The sequence below is a fragment of the Podarcis gaigeae genome (assembly GCF_964106915.1).
Source record: "Podarcis gaigeae genome assembly, chromosome: 9".
In the NCBI taxonomy this organism is placed as follows: Eukaryota; Metazoa; Chordata; class Lepidosauria; order Squamata; family Lacertidae; genus Podarcis; species Podarcis gaigeae.
In genome coordinates, this window is record NC_139685.1 from 50,351,167 (window position 1) to 50,368,618 (window position 17,452).

The 17,452-nt window shown below is 41.3% G+C and overlaps 1 long non-coding RNA gene across 1 annotated transcript; it reads right to left on the reverse strand.

The window, feature by feature from the left end:
* Positions 1-13,466: 13,466 nt before the first annotated feature.
* On the reverse strand, positions 13,467-17,168 carry LOC310852561. The gene is made up of 3 exons (XR_014568265.1): positions 16,563-17,168; positions 13,904-14,014; positions 13,467-13,825 (listed from the first exon to the last, which is right to left on the reverse strand). It is a non-coding gene; the product is annotated as an uncharacterized lncRNA (long non-coding RNA).
* Between the last annotated feature and the right edge of the window lie 284 nt (positions 17,169-17,452).

Sequence of the window (17,452 nt, forward strand, 5' to 3'; positions counted from 1 at the left end):
AATCTCATTGCAGCTGATTCTGAGGCAGAAAAGGCATTTCCGATCTGTCTCCGCTTGAAGGTGTTAATGTGATGTAATTCCTCTTGACCTGTCTGAAGCAGAGGTTTCAGCAGACAGACTATTCTTTCCATGGATTGCTTCCAGATTGAAATGACATGAAACTTGGATTCCATTTGGATGGCAGAGCTTCCCTTCCCTTCTCCTTGATTAACAGAAAATTGAAGCTGGCTGCAGAATGAAGCTTGCCTGCATTACTTCTGTATTGGAAACTAACAAAGAGCACCGTCTACCAGCAAATGCATTGCACCATCATCCTCTTACATATATCCCATTTCTGGAAGCAGAGGTGGGTGGAGGGAATTCCTCCACTCATGTGGGCCATTTTGACAGGTGGGTGAGGCTTCTCACCTATGAGTCATGAAGTGTAGGTGGGTTCCCACAAGGCAAGACACAGTGATAACAGCAAGAACCTTGATTGAACTAACAGAACTGGGCAACAGGGGCAAAGCAACTGCTTATGTACATTTCTGAAGGCCTGGGCCACTCCAACTTCCAAAGTGATTGGCTGTCTAAACTTCCAAGCTGCGAATCATGACTCAGAGTTTAAGGGCCAATGGCTGAGGCCCAAATCCTGATATGTTCTGTGATTGGATATCATGTATCAAATCACAGGGGCTCAGAATCCTTAGTCCAGACTTAAGCTCAGGAAAACACAGACCACTGAATACATAACAAGTCACCCAATGCCACTGCCATGACAGGTGACCCAAATGAATGTTGCCATGTGACTAGATGCTAGGAGAGGATGTGTTTATTAGATATTATCCCTCCTTCCTCATGTTTGTGAGTTCAGCAGAATGCCAGATTTAGGCAGCTGTGGGGAGCTGGGATCTTCAGCCTCCACGACTGCCTCACGGGGGCAAGACCTACTGTGCTCAGTAATCCTGGCTCCTCTGAGCAGGACTAATTTCTTCTAACATGTACTCCATGTAATTTATTGCTGGCTGGCTCCCTGACACCTACCAATCCCAATGGGTGCCAGCCACCACTGCATTGTAAATTCCCTATTGTTCCTGACATCCAGTGTGAGGCAGGTGGATGTCATTTGGGGGAGATTTAGACCCATGCAGGGCCTAGTTTGGCCAACAAACTAGAGGTTTGTGCTCACAGCTTTGAAAGCATATCTGCAACACTGGCAATCTGTGAGCAGATACTGGTAACAGGCAGTTTACAGGCAGGTGCTTCTGGCAGCTAGCTGTCCGAGGGTTCTGGTGCTGACGGTGGGCCCACACAGGATGATAATGGGCAACACGCAGCATTTATGCATGGTGACATTGTTGACGTTTGTAATTACTATTAACTCCTGGTTTGGTAAGCAATTTGTCCAGCTTTTAATAATTTACTGTATTAGGAGTCAAGCACCATTTCCCAAAGAGCTCTTTCTCTGGTTTGATATGTGAAATGGGATTCTATGCATGCACAGTCAGCGTTTGGCAGATCACACATCCAAAGCTGCTTTTTAGTTGCCTTTAAGCTTGCTCTTGTTAAAGCACTTGTAGATTGCTGCAAAATTACATGAAAGGCAAAGCCAGCTCTTTTCAGGCACATGTGCAGAAATTATTTAATGTTAGTCCTGTACTCTGATTGACATTCCCACGGATTGCTGTGAACTATTTAGCTAAGGCTGCTTCCAGAATATCATAGTTTTCAGGTGAGATTCAGTCATATCCCAGCAAATTCAGGTTGCATAATTAAAGCTGATTCAGAGTTCTTGTGAAACAAACAAATCAGACTTTTTGTATTAGACCAGGCCAACAGCGAATTAACAGTGGGGGCAGGGCCAGTGGGTGTGACCTTTCCTCTTCCTCACATGAATATGTAAAGGACAAGGCCTACACAGTTCTCATATGCAATCCTGAGTATTTTTCAAGGCTTCCAATTCCACACTTCACTCTCAGCCGTAGAAATTGCTTTTGAATGAAAACTGGCCTGTTAGAATGTCTCTCTTTTATAATTTGAAACAGGAAACATCCTCAGAAACCAGCTGGCTCACAGCACAGTCTGGGGAAACACCACACCCATCTTTGTGGTTGGCAGTAGTGCAGGCTGACATCCAATGAAATGCAGGAAGGCAAAATCTGGGCCATCGTGGGCAGAAAAGTCTCATATGCCAGGCCAGTCAGCCTGTAGGAAGGCAGGAGGGAGCGTGTTGGTGGTGGTGGTGTTTTGTTTTTGTTTTACCAGAAAGTCGCCAGTTTTCTGTGCTTGGTTTAAACTACTGTAAAAATAATGGGATATTCAGAAAACCACGCTTTTGAAAAATCATTCCGTTATAAGTAAGCATGGTTATCTTAAAATTTTAATGTAGCATATACCAGTCAGATAAATGCTGCCCAGTTCATCACGGAGGGAGGGTTGTGCTTCAAAGGCTAGGTGATTTTTACAAATTAGTTTATTTAGGCAAATTGTCATTACTGCTAATGAGATAGTCATAACATTATAATTTAAATGTCTTGAGACAGTTAATCTACCCAACTGTGTAAATCAGGGAAAGTAAGTTATTTACACTATAAATGTGGAATAGCTTGTTGAAGACAGCTGGTGTGTACACAAGGCCTGTAGCTCAGTGGGAGAACATCTGCTTTGAATGCAGAAGGTCCAGGTTCAATGCCTGGGAGCTACAGTATGGTGAGGAATGTCATTGTCTGAAACCTGGAGAACCACTGTAGACAATACTCAGTACAGTGGTACCTCAGGTTACATACGCTTCAGGTTACAGACTCTGCTAACCCAGAAATAGTGCTTCAGGTTAAGAACTTTGCTTCAGGATGAGAACAGAAATCGTGCTCTGGCGGCGCGGCGGCAGCAGGAGGCCCCATTAGCTAAAGTGGTGCTTCAGGTTAAGAACAGTTTCAGGTTAAGAACAGACCTCCAGAACAAATTAAGTACTTAACCCGAGGTAAAGGTAAAGGTAAAGGTACCCCTGCCCATACGGGCCAGTCGTGTCCGACTCTAGGGTTGTGCGCCCATCAAACTTAAGAGGTCAGGGGCCAGCGCTGTCCGGAGACACTTCCGGGTCACGTGGCCAGCGTGACGAATCTGCTCTGGCGAGCCAGCACCAGCGCAGCACATGGAAACGCCATTTACCTTCCCACTATAAAGCGGTACCTATTTATCTACTTGCACTTAAGGGTGCTTTCGAACTGCTAGGTGGGCAGGAGCTGGGACCGAGAGACGGGAGCTCACCCCGCCGTGGGGATTCCAACCGCCGACCATACGATCGGCAAGCTGAGGTACCACTGTACTATTTTTCTTGGAAAAAAAGGTGCTGGACCTCGCTATGAACTTCTCCCTTGTTCTCTTAGAATAGCAATGGTGCCCACCTGAGAGGTGCTGGAACTGAGCTCTGGTGAGCTCCAGATGGAAAAAAAAGCCCTGTCAGTACTTAGCTAGATGAAGCAATGGGCAGACTCGGTATAAAGTACCTTCCTAGGGTCCTATGACTGAAGGTACAATATGATGAGTTCTGAACCAGTGCCTCTGGCAACAGTACCCTGTCGGCATTGTGTTCTGAGTGCATATGATGTAACTCTGATCAATCGTTGTCTTCCTATCCAGAGTGGGTTTACACACAGCATGAACAGCCACCCCACATTTGCAAAGCCTTTATTTATAGCATGTGCACAACACAACACAACTGCTGCAGAAGGCGACATGTACTGGAAACACGATAATGAGAGAAGAAAGAACAAAATGAACTGTCAGTGTGAGGAGGACAAAGAAAATATTTTATTACTGCAATTTAATTCCTCCAGACAGAGATAAGCGCAGTAGTCTCCTATAATACTATTTAACACAAAAGCTATAATTATTAGGGTGTTCAGTTGTTAGCAAGAAATCATTTCTGCTTAAAGAAATATGTGCATTCTATTTACTGTTGTACTAGCGTTTACCCACAAACGTTTTGGCAATGAAAACTGTATTTTTAAGGGAGTCAAAACAGTTCCTGGAAAACTCCTTGGATTTTCATTTCTTTAGCTGTTCACAGGTGTCCTTGTGTCCTTCAGGTTGCTGCTGCTTCAAGTACAATTTCAGTGCTTCTCCATCTCCCTAGATTTAACCCAGCCAATCAAGGGACACCTAGTCATTGTGATGATGTCACAACTGCTAATCAGTTCAGAGCAAATTCAGTTCAGAGGGAAGGCAATGCTTTCGGCAACTACTTTGCTCTTTCTCTGAAAGGGTGTTGGGGAGGGACTATAGAAGTATAACTGCTGTCTGAATGGGGAACATATAGGAAAAAATTGTCTAAGACAGCATGCTGTTGGAAATGTAATAAGGATAACGCTTCTTTGAAACACATGTTTTTTCCAATGTCCTACACTTACTAAGTTTGGGGAGAAAGTATTGGATTGTATAACTATGACTGTGCAGAACAAGTTAAAAATTTCAGAGTTAAACAGTCTTCTGAATTATGTACCCAATCTTCTTCTTTGGTATCACTCATAGCCGAGTAAGGCTGTTTTCCATGAACATGGTCTTAACAGTGAGTCCGTAAGTGACTGTGGAGGCCAATTCTGGATCCACACGTCCTTCCACAGTGGGGACATAGGTTTCTGGGTGGGAGTTGATCATGGTGAGGGTTTGCCAAACATGCCTTCCTCTTAGCACATTTCTCCCTTTCGTCCTGAGTTTGAGCGTCTTCAAAGTCCACGACGCCTTTGGTAAAGGCTATTCTCCAGTTGGAGCGCTCACAGGCCAGTGTTTCCCAGTTGGCGGTGTTTATACTACTTTTTTTTTAATATATGGAATTTGACTACTGGACAAAGTATATGGATTCCTTGTGCCCTCACTATGGCTAAAAAACTGATAGTGATGCAATGGAAAGATAAATCTATGCTCCCTTTTTAGTCAATGGGTTGAAGATATGACAACACTTGCAACTTATGGATTGCTTACAGACGTACACCATGCGTGGACAAATGCAATTATATCTGGAATGTTTGTAAAAAGATGGTAGTGTTTATTAAAACATATAGTAGGTTATAAATAATGATATATGCAGTGCTTTAAAAAAAAAGTTTAGGAGTATTCTCATTTTCCTACTCATATTGAAATACTGTCCCTCAATAAGGCCAAACTTAGATTCACAAAATGTTTAGGGGTATGTGTACTCCTCCATCCCCCCAGAAAAAAAGCACTGGATATATGTATTTTGTTAATAATAACACTTATATGCCTATATACCATACAAGCATACATGGAACTGTAATTGTTTGCATACAAAGTGATATAATTTACCTTTTTTCTCTTAATACACTTTTTATTTTTACTTTATTTTGTTCAATTAAAATACTCTCAATAAAAAAGATAGAACAAAAAAATATGGGTGTGAAAGTGCAAACATAAATCAGTCCTTAATTCAGCTTAGCAGTAGCTCTATTTTATATTATTACTTAGCTACATTTTTATACAGTATATAAATGTTTTGATGGTAGCCGAACAACTTCCCCCTTCGTCTGTATGCTGATATTTCCATATCCAATTTACTGTTCACTGCCTTTAGAATAGAGCCCAACAACCTCTTAAATCTATGAGGCAGCTGCTGTTGCCTGTATGATAAACTTGCTACAGCGGCTCATGCTTTCGTTAATAATAGGCTGGGACTTGGGTCGCAGGGATGGGTTACGGAGGTGAGGCTGTCTTTCAGAAGCATATTGGCCGGCCTCCTGAACATGAAAAGATCCTATTAAATGAGTAAACTGTATGCGACAGGGACTCGTTTCCTTTTCCAAACCTTTCAGCATTTCTGCTGACCTCATTGTCTCTGTCAAAATACTTCTGCCATCAAAACCAAACACCTTCAGAAGCTTTGAGGTGGAACATCTCAAACATCATACTGAGATGGTGATATGCTTTCAAGAATCTACTTACTCGACTTGCTGATGAAAAAAGCCTGCAATCCTTATTCTGTTGGGTATGAACAACCTTGCATGCCTCCAGTAGGCAGGGGGCTTGTGGTTGCCCACTAAACTCCCAAGTGGCTCCTTGCCACTACCTCTCTTTTGCATGAAGCAGCCATAGAAATCTAGCTCCCAACCATGTAAGCTTGGAGTCCAAAGTCATCCTTGTAAATAGAAGGAACCTTTTCCTGTAGCAATGGAAACTCTGTGTTATTTACTCTTTTGAAGCAATGCTGCTGGTGTGTAAATGAGCTTACTGCTATAAATTAGCCATTTTTTTAAAAAAGCCATCATATTTAGCTGTTTTTCTAGTGCCTCAGGCACCTCAGGACCACAATACCTCAAGAAGTGCCTATCTCCATATGAACCTATCTGGACCCTGAGATTATCTTCTAAGGCCCTTCTTCATGTGCCTCTTCCATGAGAAGTCCAGAGCAGGGGTTGGCAACCTGAGGCCCATGGACCATAAGCAGCCCACGGGGGTCGTTTAAACAGCCCAGGAGCTGCCCCCAAACTGAGCTGCTTGCTCAGCGAGTCCCTGTGCGCTGTGCTAAACCGGTGCAGCACGGAGTGGGGTCTCGCTTCCACAGCACCGGAAATCACATCTGCGCAGAAGTGATCCGGCCCATGTAGTGATATTCCTGGGAGTGAACTGGCCCAGGCAAGGAAAACCTTGCCGACCCCTGGTCCAGAGGGTGGCAACACAAAAATAGGCCTTTTCTACAGTGGCTCCACTTTGTGGAATGCTCTCACCAGAGGGGCTTGCCTGGTACCTTCATTACATATTCATCACTTTTCACCAGACAAAAACATTTATCTTTAATCAGCCCTTTGGCTAATTTGACATCTGGTGCCCGTTTAAAATGTGTTTGAGGGAGGAGCAGTTACTGGGTTGTTGTTTTTTATTTTGATTGTGCAATTTGTGTTTTTATATTACAATTTTATTGTGTGAACTGCCCTGAGACGTGCAGGTATAGGGAGGTATAATAATAATAATAATAATAATAATAATAATAATAATAATAATAGTTGTGTCATCCTCTACCAAAGGCTGGTGCTGAAAAGATTAGCTTTATAGTTTTCTTTGATGACTACATGACGATGACACTACTCAGTATTGAAAAAATGTTGTGAATGTCCATCATTGTACTTCAATTCCTTTAAGATAATTTGTAAGCCAGCTTTTAGGGCCATGCCCTCCCAAGGTGATGTCCAATACACACACACACACACACCCTCCCATGCATTATTGAAGCAAAAGTCAAAACCACACATTATGGCTAATAAAAAATCACTGCAACTTAGCATATGAGACTGACAGTAATAGAATTCTCTATGAATATTGTAGAATAGTCTTAAACTAGTTAAAAACCTATTTTAAGCCAATGTAAAACTAACAGTACTGTAAAACTAATTTAATATAGCAGCACCGAAGATATTTTGAGAAGTATGACTGTATATTTTATAGTTCTATGGGTGAACACAAAGCTATAAAGTAACGTTCTTCAACCTGCTGCCTCCTAAATAAGCCTTAGCCCTCATGGCTAATGGTCAAGGATGATGTCCAAAACATCTGGCAGGCATCAGATTGGAGAAGACTTCGAGAGAATAATCAGAAAACCGGAGAGGAATCTGAAGTCCCCTTGAGAATGAGACAGGATATCTGAGGAGTCTGACATCAAGGGATGAACAATCACTAGGCAGAATTATTCTTTCAATCATGCAAGGCTTCACAGCTTTCCATTTTTCAACTGGATGATTGCTGTGTGATGCATATGGATGGTATCTATTAAATCTATTTTATATCTAGGTATTTATAATTCCCCACAAGCTGTAATAAGCACATTCGGTGCATCTAAAAATAGAAATAATGATAACAATCTCCCTTCCCTCCAGGTTGGTACTAAAATAGTTTTGATTATAGCAGTCGCTGTGTGAGAATGAAAAATGACTTGTGTGAAAATAGCTTTAGATTTAGATTTAGAAGTGACTAGAGCAAGGGGTCAATAGTAATTTTGTTGAAGGTTTTAAGCTATGGAGAGAATAGAAGATCCTGTTCCTTTGGAGATATATATATATATATATATATATATAATCTATATTTGATATTTATTTTAAAAATGAGTGTAGCATAATTTTTTTAGAAGGAAGCAGTTCCTTAAAAAATAATAATCCCATTGCTACTGGCTACCTAAACACTGATGATCTCAAGTCCTACTGCAATGATCACTGAGGGTGTCTGAAACATTGCTACGTTCCAATCACAGATCTTAAAATGAAATGATCCTTCATATATGTACAAACCCTGAAATGCTACCATTGTAATGTTGACATCACACTGAGTCACTACCTATGGGTGTGGTGCCACCCTTTAGGATTCCCCTGTTGTCCACAAGTCCCTGAGCCCCCACTTCCTCCTACATTGCGAAGTGACCTTTTCTACCTCTTGAGAAGTGCATAGGGTAGAGGAATGGAATCAGAAAAGCGGCATTTGCCCTCTTTCTTTCAGCTCTCTTTGCTTTTCAAGGCTCAAATCAGCATCATTTATATACCAGGAAAGTAGAAAAGAAAGTGGAGGGAAGGCTAGGTGGGAAAGGAAAGTGATCTGGGAGCCTAGCAGGAGGAAGGCAGCAGCCAGGGGACAGAAACAGGGGTTCAATCGGAGGCAGAGAGAGAAAGTATAGGGAGAAACAGAAGGGAGAAAGAGACAAAATGGAGAGGGAGAGAAGGAGGGAGGGAGAGAGGGGGGGCAGGCAGCGAGTACAGCTACAAGTCCATAGCTGTCAACTTTCCCTTTTTTTTGTGGGAAATTCCCTTATTCTAGCGACATTTCCCGCTGCTATCCCAGATTGTTAGATGTCCCGTAGATTGTCCCCGGGACAGGTGAGGCTGCTAATCCCTTATTTTTGAGGCTGATGATCCCTTATTTTCAAATCTGAAAGTTGACAGCTATGTACAAGTCAGATCCAGTAAAGTGAATCATGCTGAAATCGCATAATTTTAATGCCCTCCATAATCAAATCAAAGGTTACATCTAGGACTATAAAAATTGTGGATATAGTGCTTTCCAGGGCTGCCACTGTGCAAAATCATAGCTCTGATGTCTCAGTAATTTTACAAGGGGTCACCTTTAAACCACTGTCAAATCATAGGCCACCAATATCCATCAGTGCCTTCTGTGATTTGTTGGTGGTTTTTCAGTGTCCAAATCAAGAAAAGACCAGATGTGTGCAGTCTGCTACTGTGAGCTTTAATTTAATGGTGAGTTTGGGAGACCCTGTGTAAAACCATGCAAATCTAGGACAATCTGTTATAATTTTAGTGGATCTGATTTTTAGTCAGACTGCCTGGAAAAGCAAAGTGTGGCCTTTGCCGATGATCTGGTAATAACAACTGAAGAACCAATAGAAAGTGTAAAAGAAGTATTGGAGGAGATTGAACAATTTGGAATGGTGGCTGGATTTAGATTGAATAAGAAAAAGACTAAAATAATTGCTAAAAATATGGAGCAAAGTAGAACTGAAATAATGCAGCAACAGACGGAGATAGAGGTGGTGAAAAAGGTAAAATATCTGGGAATTTAGTTAACTCCTAAAAATATTGATCTGTTTCAGAATAATTAAATACCAGTTTGGAAGAGAATAAGGAATGATTTGGAGGTGTGGGATAGAATGAAATTGTCCTTTTGGGGCAGAATATCTACGATAAAGATGAGCGTGCTTCCAAAGATGTTATTTTTATCTCAGACTATCCCCATTGTAAAGGGGTTTTTTTAAGAGTGGCAAAGAGTGATTTCAAGGTATATTTGGCAGGGTAAGAAGCCAAGAATAAAATATAAATTATTAACAGATGCGAAAGAAAGAGGAGGCTTTGCCCTGCCAGATATGAAATTATACTATGAAGCAGCATGCCTATGTTGGTTAAAGGAATGGATAAAATTAGAAAATAAGGAATTATTAGATCTTGAAGGTTTTGATAACAGATTTGGATGGCACGCATATTTATGGTGTGACAAAAAGAAAACTCATAAAGGTTTTGGGAACCACATCTTCAGGAATTTGTTAATAGAAATATGGGACAGGTATAAAAATCTATTGGAACCAAGAGTTCCACACTGGCTATCTCCGTTGGAAGTTATGAGTATAAAGAAAATAAATATGAGAGGTAATTGGATTATGTATGGTGAAGTGGTAATCAAAGAAGGGGGTAAATGGAAGTTAAAACCATATGAACAAGTTAAAGAATACGTATATGATTGGTTGCACTATTTCCAGGTTAATGAAATGTTTAAAAAAGATTTAAAAGAAAGGGTTATGGAGAAAAAGATTCAAAGTTTCAAACAGATATAATAAATAATGAATGTAAAATTTTGTCAAAAATGTATAAAATATTGTGGGAATGGAATATGAAAGATGAAGAGGTTAAATCGGTAATGATACAATGGGCCAAAGATTTTGGGTATAACATTCAATTTGATGACTGGGAAAAATTGTGGAAAGAAAATCTAAAATTTACTGCATGTACGGCGTTGAAGGAAAATGTTATGAAAATGTTTTATAGATGGTACATTACACCGGTAAAACTAGCAAAGATGTATAAGATGTGTAATAAGTGTTGGAAATGTAAAGAAAAAGAAGGAATGTTTTATCATATGTGGTGGGAATGTAAGAAAGTGAAAAGTTTCTGGGAAATGATTTATAATGAATTGAAAAAGATGTTAAAAGATACTTTTGTAAAGAAACCAGAAGCCTCTCTTTTAGGGATTACAGGAAAGGAAATAAGAAGAAAGGATAGTAAACTTTTCCAATACGCAGTTACAGCAGCAAGAATTCTACTGGCCCAGAAATGGAAACAAGAGGAAATACCGACAATAGAAGAATGGAGAATGAAACTGACAGACTATGCGGAATTGGATAAATTAACTGGGAAAATCAGATATGTGCGAGACCAAATGTTCATCGAAGACTGGGGAAAGTTTGTAGATTATCTGAAAAATGTATGTGATGTACAAACAACGCTAGTGGGATTTCAAGAGGTGCTGTAAAAGTTGAGATGTATTGTTAAAAAGAAATAGAAGGGGAAGGGAAGACAAATGGCAATACAAATGAAGGGAATGCGTATTGAAGAGATAAATACGGATGATTGTCAGAAAAGATGAAGGAAGTCCAAAAGGAGATAATTTGTTAAAATTTGGATAAAAATGTACAATTGTATTGGAAAATTAATAAAAAAATATTTAAAAACAAGGAAAAGCAAAGTGTGGGTGTGTGCCTGCACACCCACACACCCCACACACTTATACACTTACTTCATCTGTCTTCATAATGGGATGTAGTGGGACGGAGGAGTACTCAGATTTCCAGATGGGCTCAAAAAATTGGGAGAAAATGGAATTTTGCAGCAGCAAAGTCCATAATCAGGGAAGTGATTCCCCTGATCATGGAAGCTGCTGCCTTGTTATTCCCAGCACATGCAGCACACAGGTGCCTTACACAGTAAACCACTAATTTCCCCCAAAAAAGGGAGGTCTCAGTTTTAACCTGTAATTTGTCTCATCACCATAATTTTTAGCTATTCCACAAGTAAACAGCCCAATGGAGAACAGATCTCAGTGTATTGTGGACACACGTTTTAAATCATAGAATATGATGTGCGTAATCTATCAAGTATTGCACAATTTGCACTAATCTTAATTGGAATTATAACTTTTGCACAATTTAATCTAAGGGAAATGTTAGGTACTAGCAAAGATCGCGAGCCATTTTTGTTCATTGTTTCCTCATCCTGTGATGCAGCAGGACAGGCCTGCTTATTACATTTGGGTACCAAGCAATTGAAAGTTAGCATGCCTTTAAGACAAGGGTTGTAATGCCGCTGACAGTTTAAAGATGCCAATGTCTAACCACATCCCTTTCTCTGCCAGATCTATTTGAATTCTCTTATAAGACTTCTACACATAGAATTTCCTCTCATCAGTGACCTTATTTTCCTACTCAGCACTGCCATGGCACAGGTTCCTGTAAACTCAGTGGTATTCTCAAAATCATCATCCATCTGCAATGTTTCCAAGGTTTCATGTAAGAAAGAATATTTAAACTTTTCCATAGGCATGAAGTCATCAATGGCACAGATCCATGGTGATGGAAATAACCTCTCATTGCTTTCACTAGTTAGTATTTGCTATTCAGCTTAAAGTTTTTGATGCTTTTAAATCTTACTATTGAATACAATAGGGACGTGGGTGGCGCTGTGGGTTAAACCACAGAGCCTAGGACTTGTCAATCAGAAGGTTGGCAGTTCGAATCCCTGCGACGGGGTGAGCTCCTGTTGTTCGGTTCCTGCTCCTGCCTACCTAGCAGTTCAAAAGCACATCAAAGTGCAAGTAGATAAATAGGTACCGCTCTAGCAGGAAGGTAAACGGCGTTTCCGTGCGCTGCTCTGGTTCGCCAGAAGCGGCTTAGTCATGCTGGCCACATGACCCGGAAGCTGTACACCGGCTCCGTCGGCCAATAAAGCGAGATGAGTGCCGCAACCCCAGAGTCGGCCATGACTGGACTTAATGGTCAGGGGTCCCTTTACCTTTACCTATTGGAGACAATACAATTTTCAGAGAGTTCTGAACAGATGCATGTAAGAGATGCATGTTTGGGTTTGAACAAGGTTTGAACTTTCATTTAATGTTCTTAGAACTGCAGCTTGCAAACTGTTCCTTGGAAGTTTATCAAATGAGTCTTGGTGAGAAGATCAATGATGGTGGATTTTTTTTCCCAAATGACAGCTTGCACTGCCCCATCTACTAATGAACCTCCCCAATAGTATGTTGTCTGAATCGAGCATGTGGCAATTAAATGGAAATAAACTTCTGTCTTTGGTATTAGAGGTAGGAATGTAAGAAGTCAGGTTTCTGTTCCAAACTGTCTTACTAACAGTAAGGTCGCACCTTCACTTTTGTACCACCACTTCCCTACTGAAATAAGGCAGATACCAAAACTGATGGCATGTTGGAATCTGCCCCAAACTTCTTTATTCTCTTAGGTCTTCGCTGCTGATCAATACCACTTGATCACAATAACTTAGGGACCTCCAGGTTGGGGTTTTTTTTTGTGTGTGTGTGTGTGTATTCTGCAACATGTTATTGATGTAACAATCATACAGTACATTAATGATGTATTTTGACTGGACCATCCACACACCATTCTGCTTTAATAGTTGTTTGGCAATGCACCCCCAATGTCATCACATTATTGGTGTCTGGATGGGCTACAACACAACCAAAGTGGGACAAACAATGAACTGGAATATTTGCAGTACAAAAAGTTGCAGGATTCCAGCCGGACATTATGGGACATGCCCCAATGGGAAAGGAAACAGTACGTCTAACCCCCAAACTTCAGTGGGTACAAACAGTATTAAAATCGAGATTGTGTGTAACCGCCCAATACTACCATGAGCCCAAATAATCAGGAATGTACAATGTTGTTCGCTCTTTTATTTGTTCTGTAAGGTTTAATGACATTTTAATGTATTTTTGTAAACCGCCTTGTGATGTTTACATGAAAGATGGCATAGAAATAATTAAAATAAATAAAGTAGATAATAATAATGCATGCTGTAGGGCAAGGGTCACTAACATTTTGGGGGCCATGGGCACATCTGCACACAGTAGAAATCGTTGTGGGCATCGCCCCCCCCACCCCTTCCAGCTCTAAAAGTCTATGTTTAGCCTCTGAAGAATCTCTAAGGGTCCCTTTATTTTATAGCTTTCAAAGTTAACAATAGAGGTCAGTTACCTATTAGAAGTAGCAATGTATAGAGTACAACCTTCTCTTCTCTTCTCTTCTCTTCTCTTCTTCATGGAACAGCTGGAAGGAAACGAGGATCTTTTATTGATTTGTACAAGGTTCGGAGTACAGAAAGATCCTCAGCTAAAAGCTACTGACCTGTGTCATTTGGGTTTCCTCTACACGCTCAGTAGTCTTTAAGTATTGCCTTTTGGTCCCATTGTTTCCTCAGTCCAGCGGAGCCAAAGGAACAGGCACAGATTTTAATACCTAGAAATAAATGGTAAAGCTAAGCAACTGTGAAATCAGAAAGAAAGAGGTTTTTAACATTTTTATTTAACTTGGGAAGCTCAGCCAATATGGAATGTGCAGAGAGTTACTTATCATTCCACACACAATTTCCCATTTCATCCCCAAAGGGTACCAAAATGAAAAAGGAAGAGAGCTTTGTTCCGATACGCATTGGATGACTGGCATATGAACCCAAATGGGAACTTTGCAAGGACTGGAATCCATAAGTTGCGAGTTATCTTTGTTCTTGCTTCTCCTTGTAAATCTTCTTGTGCTTCCAGTGCATTGCCCCCTCCTGCAGAGTGCTTCCATACATCTTTTTTATCGAGCCGTCATCATGATGTGTGCTCATGGTGTTAGCATGGCAGTTAAATAGGATCCCACTTTCAAGATCACTTGTGCTTAGTAACAGTTTTGAAGTGGCCATACTGCTTTGTTTACAGTAAGTACAGACCCCGTAGGATATGGAGGGAGGGGTTGATTTCCATCATGAATACAAATCAACCCATGTATGAGATAAGCCAACCGGTGCAAGGTCAGCCAAGCCAGTTGCTATGACAATGGCCCAGTGCCATCTATATAAGTGATTAAGGCATGTCAGCTCATTTGGTCTGGGGTCTGCTCCTCTCTGTGTCAGGGTCAGTTTTGAGAAGTGAGTCAGAGTCTCCATTACAACTTGAACTGCTGGAGCAACAGAAATACTTAGTACTTGCATGTACATATCTGCCAAAGTCAAAAGCCTTCAAGCTGCATGCATATATCAACACCCAGAACTGCATTACTGAAGCCTTATCTTCTACAGCAGTAAACTATTTTGGACCTTAAGCTGCCTCTGTAGGTGACTAGAACTGGGGGCAAACTTTGCTATCTTACTTCAGATTCCCAACAAATCCTCTAACTTTTCATACCATGAATGTTCTGAGTTTAGTTTCTGTGATGGGTCTATTGCCTCCAGTATCCCTTTGAATATCAGTTTGTGGGGATCATGAGAACTACTATGTTCATGTCCTGTTTATGGGCTTCCCATGAGATGCTGGACTAGATAGGGCTCTTATTATACTCTTATATATAGACAGGGGTGGGTCCAGGGTCACAGTGCTGTTCCCATCCCTATGTGCACTGTCCTTTGGTCTTGGCCCCCATCGTTAAGCATGAACATCTGCAGGGGGACGTTTATGCACCCAGAATGCTATATGTATGTGTGCTTTCCACATGGGTTGTAGCTCACATACAGATCTCTACATGTAGGCTTTTCCCTGCAGGTGGACATCGAGGGTGGTGCTAGAGAAAGCCACCTTATCCCAGCATGGGCCCACAGCGCTTGACATATGAATGTGTTTATAGATTCAGAGCTGTTCCATATTCTTTTTCTCTTTGGCAACTCCCTCCCTACATAGATAAAAAAAACCAGGGGGGATGGTTGGTTTCTGCAACTGTAGATCAACCAGAAGCATTTCTGCTATTTAAATCTCTTTGGAAGCATGGCTGAAAGGCAATGAATTATTATAAGTTATTTAAACAAATGCACACTGTTGGGTTATGCATCTGCTTTCCATGGAAAATGCGTGCCCAAATAGCAGACAAAAATATGCCCATCCCTTCTCAGGCTGTTGTTTTCCTATTGTTGGTTTTGTTGCCATGTGTACAAATATACACCCCTCATGCATTAAAATGAGATTTTTATGCTCAGTTTTTGTGGGCTTCCCATAGACCTCTGGCTGGCCACTGTGAGAAGAGACTGCTTGGCTAGCTGGGTCTTTGGACTGATCCTGCAGGGCTTTTTGTCTTCTTAATGTTTTGCATGTTCCCTCAGGATCATTTGATTTCAATCATGAGCCAATCTGCTAAATAACTTCCGTATTGTTCATTGAGCAACTTATGAATGAGCATCTGTCAGATTATCTTGGTACTTTTACAGCACAAGCCTATATGCATTTACTCGGAAATAAGCCCCATTGAATTCAGTGGCCATGCTCCCAAGCAAGCAGGACCGCCTGCAGCTTTGATATGATAATTCAATTCACTTTGGTTCCTGTGTTTTTAATTTTTTTTCATAAATGAAACTATGAATTGCCTGAACTCCAGTGCTGGCACACTTGTTCAAAACAAGGCTAAAGGACAGGACAAAAGTACTGAAACCTCGAGAGAAGCTTTCCCTGGTGGAAATACTGCATTTCCTTTGTTCCTTATGTGTTCTATAAATACTTCATATGCTAGTTAAAGCCCTGTTATTGCTGGCCAGTTGCCTACTAGTCTCTTGTTTAATTCTACCCCCCCCCTTGTGGGTTGCAGATAGCTTGAAATATACAGAGATTTTACATTCTATATTTAGGCTCTCTTAATAGGCACCACATGAAGATTAGAAATGTGAGCTAGTTGTGGGGGGAACAGAATGGGAAAAGTTTGAAGAGGGTTTCAAAATTGCCCAAGCTAAGAGATTCAGCTGGGAGAGCCTACATTAATTGGAACATCTTTGTGATAAGTCACAGGGACAGCTTGAAATGAATGGCAGAAACATCGATCATACCTGCTGTTTACTCTGAAAGGAAGGGAGCCACGGAGGTCCAAGAAAATCACCACAGGGCTGATCAGAGGCTGTCGCTGGGAAACATTTGTCGCCGTCATTTCAGCAATTCTGAGGATCAATAACCAACTGGAAGAGGCGAGTCTTTTTCATCTTCATTTGAGCAAGGCAAGCAATTACACATCTATAGGCTGCCATCCATCTCCACAGCACAAATGTGCACGGTCCTGCCGGGCATGGTTCCCATGCAGCTTTCTTTGCTTCAGCAGGGGCTGCTTAGGAGAGGCAGTCGGCTGATGGTGGCACTCACTGTCAGTCACCCACCAACTCCTTCTACAAACAAAAATGTGACTTCATAAGGCGACATTTAGAAAAGCACTGTAAAAAAAAAAAACATATTTGGAAGGTAGGAAAGATGAATAGCAGCTGACAGCCAACTTGCAGGAAGAGATTGGGGCAGCAAACAAATCTGGGAATCTAAGCAGCCAATAGTTATTTACTTATTTTTATTGTCACTCTTACATTTCATTTTTTCTTTTCCACTTGGAAAATGAAACCCACAAATATTTCCTTAGGACTCTTTCCTTTGTTTTCCCGATGACTCCAGTGGTGGTGGGGGGCAGAGTTTTCATTCAGTGTGGCAAATCAAAATAAGGATCAAACTAGATGTTTACTAGGTTCCATCCCAGCCGCTCTCAAGATGGCGGAGCCTCCTTCGTCCAGCTTCAAGTACAAGCCCGCACCCCTGTTCCCGCTGCCACCACAGCTGCACCCGGCCACTTATGATGTGTCACTGGAGACGCGCACTACCAAGGCCAAGCTCATGGCCATCCGCTCCCGCCTCAAACGCCACTACCTGCTGGAGCTCAGCAATCCCCAGCAAACCAGCATCG